The following is a 15,038-nucleotide window of genomic DNA, read 5'->3' on the forward strand; positions in this document are numbered from 1 at the left end:
TTATTGAGAGACAAGTGTACAGTGGTTTACAATGACAATACAATCTGTTCCCCTCACATATTTTTTAGTTTTTCTTACATGAACAGATACGATAACACACACACACACACACACACACACACAGGCACACCCACACACACGCTTAAATAAACAAACAAGACAAAACCTAATAAGAAACCCAAAACAAACACAAACAACAAACCCCAAAACACACAAAAAAAAAAAAGGGGGGGGGGAAGAGATATGATATTAATCAGCTGGTAGAGCGTGTAATGACTTGCAATAGTCTACGAAGGGGCCCCAGATACGATAAAATTCTCTGTATTTCCCTTCGCCACAAGGCCTATCTTTTGCAATTTAAGAAATGACATCACATCTCTAAACCAAAAAGAAACTGAAGGTGGCTTTGAAGATTTCCAAAGGAGTAAGATGCAACGTCTAGTGATGTAAAGGCTAATATTTTGAAGTGTGTAGGGTCGGTTAGACCAGTGTTGACTGGAAGCCCAAAAACAGCTAGAAAAGGGTCCATGCAGATTTGGGTCCCAAGAGCCTTGGAAAGAATAACTGAATACTGACTCCAGAAGCCATGGAGTCTTGGGCACAGAAAGAACATATGGCCTAGGTCACATGGGGTGGCATGACATCTCTCACACTGATCCATCACTTGTGGGTAAATCTCAGACAGACGAGACTTTGAATAGTAAACCCTGTACAACACCTTGAACTGGATAAGTTGTAACCTGGCACAGGACGTACTATAACGGACATTGGATACTGCCTTCTCCCATTGCTGATCCGAAAAAATTACTCCTAACTCCCGCTCCCAAGCCCCCCTAATTTTAGCAACTGAATGGACATTTAAATCCATAAGTTGTTTATATATTAAAGATATAATTGACTTCTTATTGGGTTTAAGGGATAAGAATTCCTCCCACGGTTGGACATTTGGAAGAAGAGGGTAGGAGGGGAAGAGAGCAGAAGTGCAATGCCGTGCCTGAAAATAACGGAATAGATTGGTAGCCGGAAGATTTGTTTCTGAACACAGGTCTAAAAAAGTTAAGAAAGTACCATCTTTATAGAGATCCTTAAACGTATTAATACCATGATGCTTCCACTGTACATAGGTACCATCAATGAGGCCAGGAGTAAACAGATGGTTCTGCGTGATGGGCATGTGTACTGACGCAGAGATGTACTTAAAATGACTCCTGAATTGTGACCAGACCCTTAGACTAGACTGTACCACGGGATTTTGGGTGAAATGAGAAGGCTTAAGTGGTAGTGGAGAGAACAATAAAGCTTCTAAGGATGAGGAAGTGCACGACAGGCGTTCCAGTTTGCACCACAGCAGTTCTTGAGATTCAAGCCAATGGGTCAATTTGTGAACATGAGAGGACCAATAGTAAAATAAAAAGTTAGGCAAGGCAAGACCACCATCAAATGTCAGTCTCTGTAATAATGATTTCCTCACCCTGGGGTGTTTCCCTCCCCACAAAAACGATGTAACTAGCTGGTCTAACTTTTTGAAAAAAGCTTTAGGTAAAAATATAGGAATACTCTGAAACAGAAATAACAATCGAGGCAAAATGTTCATATTTACAGCATTGATCCGACCAATTAGGGACAAAGGTAGCGATTTCCATCTCTGAAAATCCGATTGAATTTGAGTCATTAAAGGGGAGAAATTGGAAGAGTATAGAGAAGACAAAGTACGAGTCACGTTAACTCCCAAATACTTAAAGCCGGCAGGGCTAAGTCTAAAAGGAATGTCAGATTGTTTACGTGTAAGACTTAAAGAATTTATGGGGAAACATTCACTTTTAAGAAGATTTATTTTGTAACCTGACAGAAAGCCGAACTTGTTTAATAGAGACACAATCGATGGTATGCTAGATAAGGGATCAGAAACATATAGAAGCAGGTCATCTGCATATAAAGACAATTTTACGTCAAGGCCTGACCGGGAAATACCACGAAAATGAGGAAGAGCCTTCAAAGCTATAGACAGGGGTTCAATTACAATAGCAAAAAGTAGGGGGGACAGGGGGCAACCCTGTCTCGTGCCGCGTGACAATGAGAAGTAGCCAGAGGAAACACCATTTGTATAGACACTGGCTTGGGGTGCCTTGTACAACAGTCGAATCCATGAAATGAATCTGTCCTTGAAACCAAATCTTTGCAAGACCGCAAAGAGAAAGTTCCACTCCACACGATCGAAAGCTTTCTCAGCATCAAGTGAGATAACTACTTCTGAATTAGTGGTCGAGTGTTGGGAAAAAATGACATTCAAAAGCGTGCGGACATTAAAGAACAGCTGGCGGCCTTTAATAAAGCCATTCTGTTCATCTGAAATAATAGTAGGAAGAACCTTTTCAAGGCGAATTGCTAAATTTTAGCCAAGACTTTAACATCAACATTCAGCAGTGAAATAGGCCTATACGAGGTGCAAGACGTAGGATCCTTACCCTTCTTTAAGAGAACAGTAATTAGTGCTTGAGACAATGTAGGGGGCAATAGACCACGTACAAAAGATTCATTATACACTGAAAGAAGTAGTGGGGCTAACTTGTCTACAAATGTTTTTAAAAATTCAACTGAAAACCCATCAGGTCCTGGTGCCTTACTATTGTGCATGGTCTTGATTGCATGCACAATTTCATCCAACCTAAAAGGGGCATCTAATTGTTCAGTTATAACAGGATCGACAGTGGACATTATAAGACCGTTAAAAAAGGAATCCATCTCAGAGGCGTCAGCAGCAGATTCAGATTCATATAGGGAGGAATAATACGTCTTAAACACCTCGTTGACTTCCTTTGAATCAGAGACCAAGTTGCCTGCCGCATCTTTAATTTGAGAAATTAATCGAGAAGAGGCCTGACGTTTTAACTGATGGGCCAAAAGCCTTCTGGGCTTATCACCATGTTCATAATAAGTCGCACGCGCACGAAGTAAGAGACGTTCAGCATCTGCCATAGAAAGTAAATCAAATTCGGTCTGCAAGTCAAGTCGTCTTTTATGCAAATCAGGAGTGGGACTGTCAACAACCTGTCTATCTATGTCACAAATTTGTGTAGTCAAAGTTTGAAGTTTGGCTTTGTGGCTTTTAGTGGAATGGGCAGAGAAAGAAATTATTTGCCCACGCACATATGCCTTAAGAGATAAGATAAGATAAGATAAGATAACCTTTATTAGTCCCACACGTGGGAAATTTGTTTTGTCACAGCAGGAAGTGGACAGTGCAAAAGTTATGAGGCAAAAATTAGAATACAATAAGAATAAATACAGTACACAACTGTACAGAATAGAATAAAATAAAATACTATATACAGTAGAATAAAATAAAATAAATATACAATAAGATAAAAATAGAATACAAATACAAATACTATATACAACTGAGTAAAAATACAACGATGACAGAAAGGATTATTGCACTTAGTATTATTGCATATGTATGGATGTGTGTGCTTGATCAGTTAAAGTCTTTATTATGGAGTCTGACAGCAGTGGGGAGGAAAGACCTGCGAAATCTCTCCGTCCCACACCGTGGGTGCCGCAGTCTCCCACTGAAGGAGCTGCTCAGTGCTGTCACAGTCTGCTGCATGGGGTGGGAGATGTTGTCCATCAGGGATGACAGCTTAGCCGCTGTTCTCCTGTCACTCACCACCTCCACTGGGTCCAGAGGGCATCCTAGAACAGAGCTGGCCCTTCGGATCACCCTGTTCAGTCTCTTCCTGTCCCCAGCAGAGATGCTGCCGCCCCAGCAGACCACACCATAAAAGATAGCAGAAGCCACAACAGAGTCATAGAATTTCTTCAGGAGTGGGCCCTCCACTCCAAACGACCTGAGTCTCCGCAGCAGGTACAGCCTGCTCTGCCCTTTCCTGTAGAGGGCGTCTGAGTTATGAGTCCAGTCCAGTCTATTGTTCAGATGAACACCAAGGTACCTGTAGCTGTCCACAGCCTCAATGTCCATACCTTGGATGTTCAGTGGTTGCAGTGGAGAATGCTTGTGCCTGCGGAAGTCTACCACCAGTTCCTTGGTTTTACTGGCGTTGATCTGGAGGTAGTTCAGCTGGCACCAGTCCACAAAGTCTTGGGTCAGACCTCTGTACTCCTTGTCGTCCCCATCAGTGATGAGGCCGACTATTGCAGAGTCATCAGAGAACTTCTGCAGGAAGCACTGGGTGGAATTGTGGAAGAAGTCTGCAGTGTAGATGGTGAAGAGGAATGGAGCCAGAACCGTTCCCTGTGGGGCCCCCGTACTGCAGACGACCCTGTCCGACACACAGCCCTGAGTCCTCACATACTGTGGTCGGTCGGTGAGGTAGTCCAGGATCCAGGTAGTGAGGTGATGGTCCACTCCAGAGTTCACCAGCTGAAGTGGGTCCAGTGATGAGCTTATTAGGCGCCGAAGCTGAGCCAGGACCAACCGCTCCAGGGTCTTCATCAGGTGGGATGTCAGAGCCACCGGCCTGTAGCTGTTGAGGTCCTTGGGGCGTGAAGTCTTTGGCACTGGTACAACACAGGAGGTTTTCCAGAGCTGTGGAACTCTTCCCAACCTCAGGCTCAGGTTGAAGAGGTGCTCCATCACCCCACACAGTTGGTCCGCGCAGGACCTGACGACCCTCGAGCTGATGCCATCTGGACCCGCTGCCTTCTTGCCATTAATCCTCCTCAGTTCCCTCCTAACCTGGGTGGTTGAGAGAGACAGGCTGGAGCCTTGTGTTGAGTGTGTATTGGATGCTGTTGTTGGGGGTGGGGGGGAGTGAGCAGGGTGAATAGAGGAGGTGTGAAGTGTCTGAGGTGGAACAGCAGCAGTGGGGGTGGGTGAGTCTGCAGCCGATGTTGCAGACTGCCTCATGGCTGAGTCAAATCTGTTGAAGAAATGATTCAGTTCATTTGCCCATCTCACATCCCTCCCAGGCAGAGAGTTCTGCTGTTTGTGGCCCGAGATGGTTCTGAGGCCTCTCCAGACTTCACCAATGTTGTTTTGTTGAAGCTGGTTCTCCATCTTCTGCCTGTAGCTCTCCTTCCCATTCCTTATCAGTCCCCTCAGCTCTCTCTGCACCCTTTTCAACTCTTCTTTGTCTCTGGATTTGAAGGCCCTCCTCTTCTGCTTGAGGACGGTTTTAATTTCTGGGGTAATCCAAGGTTTGTTGTTGGAGAAACACCGTACAGTCCTGGTAGGTACAGTGTTATCCACACAGAAGTTTATATAGTCAGTAATGCATGTAGTAAGGCTGTCGATGTCCTCACCGTGGTCATCACAAATCACCTCCCACACAGTCGACTCAAAACAATCCTTAAGAGCCTCCTCGCTCTCCTCTGACCATCTCTGTACTGTGCGGGTGGCTGGTGGCTCCCTGCGCACTAAGGGCTCATACACAGGGACAAGGTGCACCAGGTTGTGATCAGATCTGCCCAGGGGAGGGAGAGGTGATGAACTGTATGCCTCTTCTGCATTGGCATACAGTAAGTCCAGTGTTTTATTGACTCTGGTTGGGCAGGTCACATACTGGGTGAAGGTGGGCAGTGTGGAGTCCAGTGAGGCATGATTGAAGTCCCCTGATATTATGAGAAGGGCTCTCGGTGATTGTGTTTGCAGTCTGCTGACCACAGAGTGGAGAGAGTCACAGGCTGCATCCGCGTTGGCCGAGGGGGGGACATACGCTGTTATCGCGATAACATGCGAGAACTCCCGGGGCAGGTAGTACGGACGCATGCTAACGGCTAACAGCTCAATGTCTCTGCTGCAGAGTTGCTCTTTTACAGTGATGTGCCCAGGGTTACACCATCTGTCGTTCACAAAAACTGCCAGTCCCCCTCCTTTCCTCTTACCGCTGTCTCTGGTCCTGTCCGCTCGCAGCAGCTGGAATCCCGGTAGTGTCACGCTTGTGTCCGGAGTTAGCGATGTTAGCCACGACTCCGTTAGCATCATGATGCTACATTGCCGGTACTCCCTCTGTGACCAGGTTAGCGACATGAGCTCATCCATCTTATTGGGCAAAGATCTTACGTTTCCAATAATTACAGAAGGAAGAGATGGTCGATAACGTCTCCTTCTCGGGCGACGGCGCTCCTTCCCAGCACGACACCCCCGTCTTTTCCTCCTCAGCTCGCTGGGAATATCGGGTCTGTCCGCCGGCAGTACCGCTGCAGGACTCAGCGCTAACAGCTGATCCTTACTGTAAACAAAGGATCTCTGCTCTGGGTCCCCAGACACGGGTGAAAAAAGTAGAAATAAACTGAGAAAAACGACCAGGACTAGCACAAAACGGTAGAACATGGTTGCAGAGTCTAATTACTAATACGTTAGTTATAAAAAAATTACGAGAAAAAAGATAAGAAAGAAAGAAACTCAGAATGAGCAGAGCTGCTGTAACAGGCTGCCGCACACGGGGGGCGCCGGAAGGGATTCCCAAAGTAATGACCCCGTAACAGTATCGCTGTCGTTAAACACCATAAATTCATCAATTGCGGATTTGATAAAGGTAACAAACCCCTCATCCGAAAGCAACAAAGAGTTAAATCTCCAGGGTGAGGAAAAAGAGGACTGGGCTATGAGCTTGATGTCAACGCTAAGTGGTGCGTGATCGGAAATGACAATAGGATGATATGTAGATGACAGTACTTTTGGAATAAGGGAACCGTCCACAAAAAAATAATCAATCCGCAAAAAGGACTGATGTACCTGAGAAAAGAAAGAGTACGCTCTGGTAGTAGGGTTAGAAAACCTCCAGGGATCTACAAAACCATTCTGAGACATAAACTCTGAAATAGACTTGGACATAGAGGATTGGGTCAGGGTCCAAGGATTCGAGCGATCTAAGGCAGGATCAATAACACAGTTTAAGTCACCACCCAATATCAAAAGATGAGTATCAAGGGAAGGGAGACTACTCAAAAGTGCATCTGTAAAACCTGGATTATCACAATTTGGCGCATACACATTGACTAAGAGGACGGGTACATTGTACATGGTGCCTACAACAACCAAATATCTCCCGTTTTTGTCAGCTTTAATCTCAGAGGCTGTAAACTGTACCCTTCTGTTTATTAAGATCGCCACCCCCCTGGCTTTTGAATTAAACATTGAATGGAAAGTATGACCCACCCATGGGCACCTGAGCCTAAGATGATCCCGATTTCGCAAATGGGTCTCTTGCAAAAACATTACATCACTCTTTAAACGTTTAAGATGCGAGAATATTTTAGATCGTTTAATTGGGCTATTCATACCTTTGACATTCCAAGTTAAAAATCTAATACCACAATTGCCTAAGGACTGACCTGAAGTACTGGTCATTGCAGAAAGATAAAAGAGAAAATACTTACAGTGGGGCAAAAAAGTATTTAGTCAGCCACCGATTGTGCAAGTTCCCCCACTTAAAATGATGACAGAGGTCAGTAATTTGCACCAGAGGTACACTTCAACTGTGAGAGACAGAATGTGAAAAAAAATCCATGAATTCACATGGTAGGATTTGTAAAGAATTTATTCGTAAATCAGGGTGGAAAATAAGTATTTGGTCACCTCAAACATGGAAGATCTCTGGCTCTCACAGACCTGTAACGTCTTCTGTAAGAAGCTTTTCTGTCCCCCACTCGTTACCTGTATGAATGGCACCTGTTTGAACTCATCATCTGTATAAAAGACACCTGTCCACAGCCTCAAACAGTCAGACTCCAAACTCCGCCATGGCCAAGACCAAAGAGCTTTCGAAGGACACCAGGAAAAGTATTGTAGACCTGCACCAGACTGGGAAGAGTGAATCTACAATAGGCAAGCAGCTTGGTGTGAAAAAATCAACTGTGGGAGCAATCATCAGAAAATGGAAGACATACAAGACCACTGATAATCTCCCTCGATCTGGGGCTCCACGCAAGATCTCATCCCGTGGGGTCAAAATGATCATGAGAACGGTGAGCAAAGATCCCAGAACCACACGGGGGGACCTGGTGAATGACCTGCAGAGAGCTGGGACCAAAGTAACAAAGGTCACCATCAGTAACACACTACAACGGCAGGGAATCAAATCCCGCAGTGCCAGACGTGTTCCGCTGCTGAAGCCAGTGCATGTCCAGGCCCGTCTGAAGTTTGCCAGAGAGCACATGGATGATACAGCAGAGGATTGGGAGAATGTCATGTGGTCAGATGAAACCAAAGTAGAACTTTTTGGTATAAACTCAACTCGTCGTGTTTGGAGGAAGAAGAATACTGAGTTGCATCCCAAGAACACCATACCTACTGTGAAGCATGGGGGTGGAAACATCATGCTATGGGGCTGTTTTTCTGCCAAGGGGACAGGACGACTGATCCGTGTTAAGGACAGAATGAATGGGGCCATGTATCGTGAGATTTTGAGCCAAAACCTCCTTCCATCAGTGAGAACTTTGAAGATGAAACGAGGCTGGGTCTTCCAACATGACAATGATCCAAAACACACCGCCCGGGCAACAAAGGAGTGGCTCCGTAAGAAGCATTTGAAAGTCCTGGAGTGGCCTAGCCAGTCTCCAGACCTCAACCCCATAGAAAATCTGTGGCGGGAGTTGAAAGTCCGTGTTGCTCGGCGACAGCCCCAAAACATCACTGCTCTCGAGAAGATCTGCATGGAGGAATGGGCCAAAATACCAGCTACTGTGTGTGCAAACCTGGTAAAGACCTATAGTAAACGTTTGACCTCTGTTATTGCCAACAAAGGTTATGTTACAAAGTATTGAGTTGTATTTTTGTTATTGACCAAATACTTATTTTCCACCCTGATTTACGAATAAATTCTTTACAAATCCTACCATGTGGATTCATGGATTTTTTTTTCACATTCTGTCTCTCACAGTTGAAGTGTACCTCTGGTGCAAATTACTGACCTCTGTCATCATTTTAGGTGGGGGAACTTGCACAATCGGTGGCTGACTAAATACTTTTTTGCCCCACTGTATTTCTTCACCCCCAAAGAAAGAACAAGTGGGAAAAACACACTCACACAAACACACAACGCAAACCCACAACAACAGAAGTACAGCTTCAGAATAAAAATAATAATAACACGTCAAACACACCCTCCCGCCTCCCCCCTGCACAGCAAAAGCCCCCATCCCCAAACGATGGAGACGGCAGTGCACGCTCCCACCCGGAGCAATCTGAACAAAAACGCTCCCAACTACGAAACGAACCGTGTCAAACCAAAGCTCCAACAGAGTTATTTCTCAATAGATTAAAAGGCACAAATAAAATAAAAATAACCCAATTATATTTTACTATTAGACAGGTAAAACAAAACAAGTGTTTGGCAGAGTAACAAACTTAGCTTACCACAATGATGTTTGGATTTGGATCATGCGCTATTTCAAACAAACAAACATTGTCCCGCTATATTTTTTATCGCGTGGTTATTGTCTTAATATATTCCTTGGCCTCATCTGGCGAGACGAAGTCGCGCTGCATTCCTTGATAAGTGATCCGCAGTCTTGCCGGATAGAGGATCCCAAATCGGACTCCCTGGATGCCGCGAAGCTGGCGACGGACCTCATTGAAAGCCGCACGGGCCCGCGCTGTCTTAGCGGTGTGGTCGGGGAACACAGAAATGGTCATATTATTTATCTGCACCCTCTGCAGCTCCCTGGCCTTCTGGAGAATCCTAGCACAGTCCGCGTAATAGTGCAGCTTCACAACCATAGCACGGGGGCGTTCACCGGTGTTAGGTTTGGGGGCCAAAGTTCGGTGGGCTCTGTCTACAAGCGGCTCCTTCCCAAGCTGAAATGCCTCCATCAACAGCACGGACACATCTGTAGCGGACAGGACGTTCTCCTCTGGCACACCAACAATGCGTATATTATTGCGGCGAGACCTGGACTCCAAATCCTCGCATTTATTCTCCAATTTGGCCAACTCCTTTGACATCGCATCCACTTTGGCTTGGAGGTGGACAATATCATCCGTGCATGTGGAGAGAGACTGTTCCATCTCCGTAACTGTGCTCCTGAGGCCAGCGAATTCCTGCCGCATGGTAGTTATATCTGAGGAAAGGTCCGTTTTTAGTTGCTGTATGTCGGACCTGATAGACGTGAGATTCTCCGCAAACGCTGCCGTCAGTTCCTTTTTAAACTGCTGAAATTTCTTCACGAAGTTCAGAGAGGAGTTCAGCCTTCGTGAATTTTTCCGTAACGACGAGCGGCGTGTCGGGTGACCCAGGCAGTGGCGAAGTTTTACCACGAGGCGGGGATGCAGTGTTAGCAGCAGGCCGCAAGTTCGGCTGAGAGGTGCTTGCGCTCTTATTAACCTTACGCGACATTGTAAACACAAAAAGCAAAAACAGTCTTGTCTCGGAACTATACAAAAAGAAAAAACCCGTCAAAATGTGCCTGGAAATGCTAGATAATAACTAGACTCTGCAGGAGCTACGCTCGGTGCGACCTACGCCATAGTCACCTAAACCGGAAGTCCATCAGGTATACTCTTAAGTATTTGCTAAACAAATAATTTGCATTATTGAAATGGGCATGTTACGGATTCAAATATTGGGGATGGATACAAGAGGAAAAACCAAAATAACAACACTGGTCGGGCCGGGTCAAGTCAAACGATGATTTTAATGATCACACGCGTGGGAGATGGACACCGTACGCAGACAGCATCAGATCTCAAAATGGTGGAGCATTGATCAAACTCTTATAGCCTCTAGTGGCCCCCATCTAATCATAAAAGCCTAAAAATTCACATTCTTTCTCTCACACGGCGCCTAAGCTACGACCTTGGCTCCCTGTTTATCTGCTCCTGCTGAGATGGGGCAGAAAACTCCAGTATGTTCTGTTCTCTTCTAATCAGACAAATAAGGCGATGACTTTCTGCGAACAGTATTTCTTATAACTCAGCAGTATAATGCATCATAAAACAATATCATTCATTCACAATAAATCAGCAGTCTATGCAAATCAGTTTAACAAATGTAATAGTTATCACCTTCTTCTAATTCAGGAGAATAATGCAAACTAAAACTACATAATAATTTACAATCTTTAATTAAGGGTCTAACATGGCATAAAATAATATTATAATCCCACAGGCACATTTTAAGGCAAGTATAAGTAAAGTAGCCAAAATAAAAAAGTTAAGAGACTGTAGATTATTGGAAATGATAAAAGCTACAAGAGCGTCTCTCAGCATGGGCCCGAAAAAAGTTCTGTCAGCCGAGGAAGGAGACGATATTAAGAAGTCGCTGGAGTTTATGACAGAGGAGATTTCTACTGTCAAACTGCAGCAGAAAGCCATCCTGGACCTGGTCGAGGAAGTTAAGGCTCTCCGCATCCAGAACGCCGAGAAGGATCGGCGGCTGGCGTACCTGGAGAACAGAGTGGCGGATTTGGAGCAGTACACCCGGATGAACGATGTTATCATCACGGGGCTTCGCATCAAACCCCGGTCATACGCCCGGGCGGTCGCCACTGACAATGTAGGAGGGCCAGGAGAGGAAGATGTCAACTCCATCAAGTGGTTACCTTTCTACGGTCCAAAGGTGTGGAAGTGGATTATAACAACATTGAGGCTTGCCACCCTCTACCCCGAAAAAATGACAGTGACAAACCAGCCATCATTGTGAGATTTGCAAACAGAAAACAGAAAACAGCACTGTTAAAACAAGGAAAGAAACTGAAAGGATCCGATGACTTCATGAACGAACATCTGATAAAAAGAAATGCGGACATTGCCAGGAAAGCACGTTACTTGAAGAAACAGGGAAAAATTCAAAATACATGGACCACCAACTGCAAAGTATTCATTAAACTCAATGGAACACCGGAACAAGCCAAAGTGTTGGTCATCAGAAATATGGAAGAGCTGGACAAATACTGAGGTCAACTTACTCTGGAGGTATGAATACACATGTGACGTGACACACAACACAACACATGGCACAGTCCAAAAGAACTTCATCTGCATCCGGCAACAATATCAACATAACTCATTGGAATTCTCTTTATGATAATCTGGAACTGAGAACATTTCGATACACAGACCATAATGTTCTAGACTTAGAAAAGGATATAGACCCGGAAAATAATTTCTTCTACAACATCAGCTGTAACTGCTGCTACTTCACTGATGAACAGTTTAAGCACACCATCAACACAGAAAATAAATTATCAATAATCCATTTTAACAGCAGAAGTCTGTATGCCAACTTCAACAATATAAAGGAATATCTAAATGAGTTGACAAATCCGTTTGGAATTATTGCCATTTCTGAAACATGGATCAATGCGGAGAAAGGAATGGACTTTGGACTGGAGGGATATGAAGTGAATTTTGTAAATAGAAGGAACAAGAGTGGAGGGGGAGTAGCTGTGTATGTGGATAAAAACCTAAACTACAAGGTGGTAGAAAGTATGACAACTGTAATTGATAATTTACTAGAATGTATAACAATTGAAATGTATAAGGAAAAAGAAAAAAATTTAATAATTAGCTGTATATATAGAACACCTGGCTCTAGTATTCAAGTATTTAATGACTTCATAGAGGAAATATTCTCTAAAACAAATCAAAAAGTTATTATCTGTGGTGATTTTAATATTGACCTGTTGAATCCAAAAAAGCATAAAATGACCGACGAATTCCTAAACACTATGTGCAGTTTGAGTTTACATCCTAAAATAACCAGGCCTAGCAGAATTACACCACATTGTGCCACCTTACTTGACAATATTTTCACTAACAATATGGAAAACAACATTGTGAGCGGATTATTAATTAATGACATCAGTGATCACCTACCAGTTTTTGCAGTTTATGACACTAATTATAAGAAAAATCAGCATGAAGAACAACTGAGATACAGACGTGTAAGGACGGAAGAAACGATGACTGCATTTAAGAACGATCTATTAAATCAGGACTGGGACAATGTGTACAAAGAAGCTGATATTGATATTGCATATGGCATATTTTTAAGAATATTCATGGAGTTGTACGATAAAAACTGTCCAACAATAAAATACAACAGAAAGCACAAATATTCAGATAGACCATGGCTCACTAAGGGTTTACAAAATGCATGTAAAAAGAAAAATACACTCTATAGGGAATACCTAAAACAAAGAACAAAAGATGCTGAAAATAAATATAAAAAATACAAAAATAAGTTGACCAATATTATACGTGTATGTAGAAAGGAGTATTATAGTAAAATATTGAACAACAATAAACATAATATGAAAGGAATATGGGATGTTTTAAACGGTATCATTAAAAATAATTCTGGACAACAAAGTTATCCACAATACTTTATCGATAATGGCAATATTATGGAAAACACTGCTGATAAGGTCAACAGCTTTAATCATTATTTTGTAAATATTGGACCAAAACTGGCAGAACAAATTCCTGAGTCACTGCCATCAGTAGACTATAGTGAAAACCTGATTGATAGGAACCCTAACTCAATGTTCCTCACATCAGTGGAGGAAAAAGAAATAATTGACATTGTACACATGTGTAAATATAAAACATCTACTGATTGTAATGATATTGACATGAAAATCGTCAAGAAGGTCATTGAAGGAATTGTAGGACCTCTAACATATATTTGCAACTTATCATTTCAGACGGGAAAAGTGCCAAACAAAATGAAAATAGCTAAAGTTGTGCCGCTGTATAAAACCGGGGATAGACGCCACTTCACAAATTACAGGCCTGTTTCTTTACTACCACAATTCTCCAAAATCCTAGAAAACCTGTTTAATAAACGATTAGACAAATTCTTAGATAAATATAAATTACTCTCTGACAGTCAATATGGATTCAGATCAAAAAGATCAACATCTCTGGCATTAATCGAATCAATTGAGGAGATTACGAATGCTATAGATCAGAAACAGTATGCAGCTGGAGTATTTCTGGATCTCAAGAAAGCATTCGACACAATCAATCATGACATATTAATTAATAAACTGGAACGGTATGGGATTAGGGGGGTTGTACTGCAATGGGTGAAAAATTATTTAAGTGACCGGAAACAATTTGTGAAGCTGGGTGTCCATTCCTCATCATGCTTGGACATTGCTTGTGGTGTTCCACAAGGCTCTGTACTGGGTCCAAAATTATTTATTATTTATATAAATGATATTTGTAAGGCATCTGATATATTAAAATTAGTATTATTTGCAGATGACACAAATATTTTTTGTTCTGGGGGGAATCTAAAGGAGCTGCTGGATACAATTACTTCAGAAATGTGCAAAATTAAAAAATGGTTTAACAGGAACAAACTATCGCTAAATCTAAGTAAAACTAAAATTATCTTATTTGGGAATTCCCTTAGAAATGCACAAGTGCAGATTCATGTAGATGGTGTGGAAATTGAAAGAGTACTTGAACATAAGTTTCTTGGTGTGATTATAGATGATAAATTAAACTGGAAGTCTCATATAAATCATATACATAACAAAATTTCAAGAAGTGTCTCAATCTTGAGTAAAGTAAAACACATTCTGGACCACAAATCACTCCACATTCTCTATTGTTCCCTGATTGCACCGTATTTGAATTACTGTGCAGAGGTTTGGGGCAATACTTACAAATGTTCGCTATCATCAATCTTTATATTACAAAAAAGGGCCATAAGGATAATCCATAAAACTGGTTACAGAGATCATACAAATCCACTATTCTTAAAATCAAAAATTCTAAAATTCACAGATCTGGTTCATTTTCTCACAGCACAAATTATATATAAAGCAATAAATAACCTGCTTCCTGACAATATTCTAAAAATGTTTTCTAAAAGGGAACGGGGATACAATTTGAGGGGGGAATTAAATTTAAAACATCCTCGTATCCGTACAACATTAAAAAGTTTTTGCATCTCTGTGTGTGGAGTGAAGCTGTGGAACAGACTAAGTAAAGATATGAAGCAATGTCCAAGCATGGCGCAGTTTAAAAAGCGGTTTAAGGATATGGTTTTTACAGGGTACAGGGAAAAGGTAGAGATTTGATAGGGTGTTCTTGTCTAATATTTTCATGTGTGTGTGCATGC

The sequence above is a fragment of the Astatotilapia calliptera genome, chromosome 4, assembly GCF_964374335.1.
Source record: "Astatotilapia calliptera chromosome 4, fAstCal68.1, whole genome shotgun sequence".
NCBI classification, from domain to species: domain Eukaryota; kingdom Metazoa; phylum Chordata; class Actinopteri; order Cichliformes; family Cichlidae; genus Astatotilapia; species Astatotilapia calliptera.